Raw genomic sequence first — 5,719 nt, forward strand, 5'->3', positions numbered from 1 at the left:
AGAAATATGAAAATGTGGAGGAAATGGACCAATACCTGGAAGTACGCCACCTTCCTAAATTCAACCAGAAAGAATTAGAGATTTCAAATAGACCTATATTCTGCACTGAAATAGCAGCAAGTATATAGACTCTCCAAAAAAAGAAAATCCTGGGACCAGATGATTTCACATCAGAATTCTACCAAATCTTCAAAGAGGAACTAGTACCTACATTACATGATATTTTCTAAAACAAAGTTAAGGAAGGAATCCTCCCCAACACATTCTATGAAGCAAATACCACCCTGATTCCCAAACCAGGAAATGGCCCAACAAAGAAAGATAATTATAGAACAATACCATTAATAAATATTGATGCAAAAATATTCAATAAGATCCTATAAAAAAGAATTCAACAACATATTAAAAAAATTATACACTACGTTCATGTTGGTTTTATTCTAGGGTTACCAGTTTAGCTCAACATATATAAACCTATAATTATAATATGCCATATAAATAAAATCAAAAACCATATAATTCTATCCATTGATACAGAAAAGGATTTTGATAATATCCTTTCATGATTAGCATACTTAAGAAATAGGCTTAGAGGGGCTATATCTTACACTGATAGAGGACATCTACAGCAAACCCAAAGCCAATAGTATATTGAATGGAGTAAAATTGAAAACATTTCCACTCATATCTGGAACTAGACAAGGATGCCCACTGTCACCACTGTTATTCAACACAGTACTAGAAGTCCTAGACTTCTCAATCAGGCAAGAGAAGGGGATCAAGGTTATTCAAATAAGGACAGAAGAGGTCAAACTCTCACTTTTTTAGATAATCTTATACCTGGAAAACCCCAGGGACTCAAATATGAAGCACTTAGAAGTGATCAAGGGATATAGCAGTGTCTCGGGATACAAAATCATTACCTGTGAATTAGTAGCTTTTATATATACCTACAATAGTCAAGCCAAAAATATGGTCAAGGACTCTATTCCTTTTACAGTAGTGCCAAAGAAGATGAAATACTTGGAAATATATCTAGCAAAAGATGTGAAACATATCTGTAAAGGGAACTATGAAACCTTGAGAAAAGAACTAGCCGAAGATGTTAACAAATGGAAGAACATACCATGCCCATGGCTGGGAAGAATCAACATGTTAAAATTTCCATAATACCCAAAGAAATCTATAGATTCAATGCAATACCCATCAAAGCACCAATGTCAGACCTTTAAGATCTTGAAAAAATAGTACGTCAATTCATATGGAACCAGAAAAACCCTATTAGTAAATAAAATTCTTAGAAATAAAAAGAAATCTGGAGGCATCACGTTGCCAAATTTTAGGTTATACTCCAAGTCTATCGTGATTAAAACAGCGTGGTACTGGCAGAAAAACAGAGATGTAGATATATGGACTAGCATAGAGTATCTATAAAGGAACCCAGACACATTGTCACTTTTCCTTTGATAAGCGACAGATGGTGAAGGATATTCAGTTCTTTCCCACTTCAAAACAACCACAGCTCAACCTCAGAGAGACCCCAGGTGGACAGCCCATGTCTAGAGTTCTCAACAGATTGACCTGGACAGTACAATCACTACCTGGTAGGGAGAGATCAAAGGGTCTCTTAATTCCTAGATAGTAGAAATCCACAGACATTTACAGCCAACATACACAAGAGGATGGAGACTGCCCCCTCCTGTGTATGACCAATTCTGAAAAGATCACTAGCCACAGTTAGGACTAAGGTATCAGCACTTCCAGCCTTGTAAGTCTGAACTGGAAATCAGTTCATTTACCCTTGAAAGTCCAAACATGGTGTCAGTGCCCAGCCCTTTAAAGTCCAAACCAGGCATCAATGACTGCACCCTTTGAGAGTCCACACTCCCACAGGCAAAAGTCCCAACCAGAAGTCAGTGGCTTCACCCTTGAATGTCCAAATCACGGTCAGCACCCCCACCCATTAAACTCCCAATCTGAAGGTTTTTACTTTGATAATATCCAAGTAATGTATTTTTGGTGTTGCTTCAATTGCCTGGAGGGGTCCCCTCATAAAGGATACTGCCAGGTGAATTTCTTCAAGGGTTTGCCCTGCACTCTCTCAAAGTATCTTTATAGTGTGATGTCTTACGTTTAAATCTTTTACCTAGATTTGTTGATGGCATCAAAAATTAACATATGAGTTCTCCTGAAGTCTGTACACACAATGCTGGTGTTAAATTGCTTAAACACTAACACGCCTGAAAAAGCCAAGTTCTTGACTTGAGGCTTCATCAGAAGGTCTTGTGGTCATTGCAGTTGGCTGCCCAGTGGCCAAACATCTCTCAGATCTCACAGTACGGGCGTTCCTCACTCTGACTGCCATGGTGTGTAGAGTGGGGAGGGTCATCAGACATCTGTGTCTGGGTAGGACAATCCTCTGTGTCATGCAGCTCAAAGCAGTCACAAATGTCACAGAAGAGGCAAGACTTCTTCTTAGACTGTTTCTCCTGGTCAGCACTGTCATAATTGTTGAGCTCATCCCCATTCCCATTGAGGGCTGCTTCTGACATCATCTCTACCTTCATCTTGAGATCTTGATTCTTCCTTTGAAGGTCCACTATTACTGAATTCAGGAAATCAATCTGACTCTCCTGGGCTCTTTCATCCTCTTCTGCCTGAGTATCAGTATTACCTGAGGAGCTGTTGAGCTGCCTCTTGTTTTCTTTGAGTTGAAGCTCCAAGTTCTTTACCTTGAGCTCAAGCTTCACCTTATCGGGCTCTAGAGACTGAACAACTGAATGCAAGGACTTGGCAGAGGCGTTTTCTCTCCTGAGCACTGTGACCTCATTCTCAGTTTTTCCAGCTCTGCATCCTTTTCTGTGAGTAAGGCACTAGTTATACTGATGGATTTTTGCAAGGAGGCTTTTTCTTCATCTGCATCTTTTATGTACTTGGATTCTCTTTTTTTCATTTCTAACAACTGATTATTGAGCACAGATCTTTCCTCTTCCAGCTTTCGATGACTTGTGACTTCGTCTCTGCTTCTCCCCAGCTCCTCGGCAAGTTTAATGTTCTCTTCTTGCAATGCTGACTTCTGTGTATAGACTTCAGGAGAACTCATATGTTATTTTTTGCTGCCATCAACAAATCTAAGAAAATATTTTGTTCTTCACAAATCACACTTTAGTCTCCCCTTATAAGTTAGATTGATAAATTAAATAATTAGTAGGTGAGTTTTCACCTCTTATTTTGTTTTCTTAAGTTTGAAGACATTGCACCAGATGCCATTACATTCTTTGTCCCTCATAAAAAAAATCCCTACCCATACAATACCTTATTTAAAGTAACTAAATTATGCCATTACTTTTCGTATTTGCACTAAAATGTTTCCAGGCTGCATTTGTATATTTCGGTTTTTGGTTAAGCTTTGACACTGGAATGAGTTGAAAAAATGTGCCATTTTGCATTTTAATCTACTCATTTAAAAGTATTTTATTCAAAGAAATATCTGAGCTTTTTTGCACTACCTGTTATCAGTAGTGCCTTTATTTCAGGCTTTATAATACTTAGGTGTGATTATAAAATCATGAAACAGGTAAAGGGAGGGGAAAGCCCCCAACTGCTGTGGGGACATTTTATAATCTATATGCTGCATCCGCTTTCTTTACTGTGTTTTGTTTATTGGTTTTGCATAATTTTAGCTTATAGATATATGTATATATTTTTTTAAAAGCTATATTTTGGGAAAAACCATATACAATGTGTCTTTCTTTTCAGGTATTTACCTTTATGAAAATGAAAACACTTAAAACGATCATCTGAACATAAAAGACTAGTCCAAAAAATAGCATCATAAGGCTTTGCAATTATTTTTTCCTTTTGTTTTCATTTTGTTTCTTTACCAAATTCTAATAACTGGAAGAAGTTTCTCCAAAACATTTTTCCTTCTCTAGCAGATATCCCCAGCAATAAATTAATTTAATAATAAGCCAGTATAAAAAACCTAAATTAACCAGTTAATCTATAATCTTCTTTTACAAGTTTAACAGTTTTTAGATGAATGTATGATGAGAAATTCAATGTTAATAATTTTGGATTTTCTTATCACAAAAAATAAAATGAAGGACCTCAACCAACAGAACAGTCTGTCAGCCAGTTTGAATCTATTTATCTTCATTTGAATGTCTTTTAGAATATGTAAAAAGTAATAAAATGCATCTTCCATGCTACATGTATAGTAAGAACTTCTATAATTGTATATATGCTTTTGATGTATTTTCCCCTGAAGATTATCAACTGTGTTTGACAAGTGAATATTAAGTTAATCTGTTAACAATTGAAATTTGGGGTTATAAACATAATAGGAGTTGTTTCACAAACAGAAAACATGTAAAACAGTATTGAAATTTGAGAAAAGAAGTGTTCTGTATCTACTTTAACAAATGGTTATGGTAAAAAAAAAAATCTTTTACCTAGTAAGATTCAATTTTTGTTAATGGTGAAAGGTGTGGATCCAGTTTCAGTCTTCTACATGTTGCCAGCCAATTACCAGCACTATTTGTTAAATAGGGAATCTTTGACCCAATTTAAATTTTTGATAAGCTTATCAAAGATCGAATAACAATAGTATCTGGGTTCATTTCTTGGTTCTCTATTCTGTTCTATATAGCTACCTCTCCATTTTTGTGCCAGTACTATGCTGTTTTGATCACTATAGATTTATAGTATAGTCTGAAATATGATAGCATGATTCCTCCTGATTTGTTTTTATTTCTGAATATTGTCTTGGCTATTAGATTTTTTTTCTGATTCCATATAAAATTAGGTACTATTTTTCCAGATCTTTAACGTATGAAAGTGGTGCTTTAACAGGGATAGCATTAAATTTGTATATTGCTTTGGGTAAAATGTACATTTTAACAAAGTTGATTCTTCCAAGCCATGAGCATGGGGTATGTTTTTCCATTTGTTAATGTCTTCAGTTAGTTCTTTTCTCAGAGTTTCATAGTTCTCTTTATAGAGATCTTTCACATCCTTTGTTATGAATTCCCAAATATTTCATCTTTGGCACTATTGTAAAAGGAATAGAGTCCTTGACTGTTTTTTTCAGCTTGACTATTACTGGTATATATAAAAGCTACTGATTTGTGAGCATGGTTTTTGTATCCTGAGACACTGTTATAATCCTTGATCACTTCTAAGAGTTTTACAGTTGAGTCCCTGGGGTTTTCCAGGTATAAAATCATATTATCTGTGAAGAGTGAAAGTTTGATCTCTGAGCTTCTGGACAGCTATGAACACAGCAAGTAAAGCAAGCCGACAGCCCTCAGAATGAGAGAAGATATTTGCAGGTTATTTTTCTGACAAAGGCTTAATAACCAGAATCCACAAAGAACTTAAAATTATTAAGAAGAAAAGAACAAGTGATCCCATTTCATTGTGGGCAAGAAAATTGAACAGAATCTTCTCTGAAGAAGACAAGCATGTGACCTACAGACACATGAAAATCTGCTCATCATCTTCAATCATCAGAGAAATGAAAATCAAAACCCCTTTGAGATATCATCTAACTCCAGTAAGAGTAGCCCACATCGCAAAATCAACGAACTACACGTTAGTGTGGATGTGGAAAGAAGGGAACACTTCTGCATTGCTGGTGGGAATGGAGGCTAATATGTTACTTTTGGAAAGAAGTTTGGAGAACACTTAAGGAACTAAAAGTAGACCTGCCGTTCCA

General features: G+C 35.9%; 1 pseudogene; it reads right to left on the reverse strand.

The window, feature by feature from the left end:
• Nucleotides 1-2,273: 2,273 nt before the first annotated feature.
• LOC128579629 (CAP-Gly domain-containing linker protein 1-like) lies at nt 2,274-3,103 on the reverse strand (annotated as a pseudogene).
• Nucleotides 3,104-5,719: the final 2,616 nt, after the last annotated feature.

This window comes from Nycticebus coucang, unplaced genomic scaffold (assembly GCF_027406575.1).
Source record: "Nycticebus coucang isolate mNycCou1 unplaced genomic scaffold, mNycCou1.pri scaffold_95, whole genome shotgun sequence".
NCBI lineage: Eukaryota > Metazoa > Chordata > Mammalia > Primates > Lorisidae > Nycticebus > Nycticebus coucang.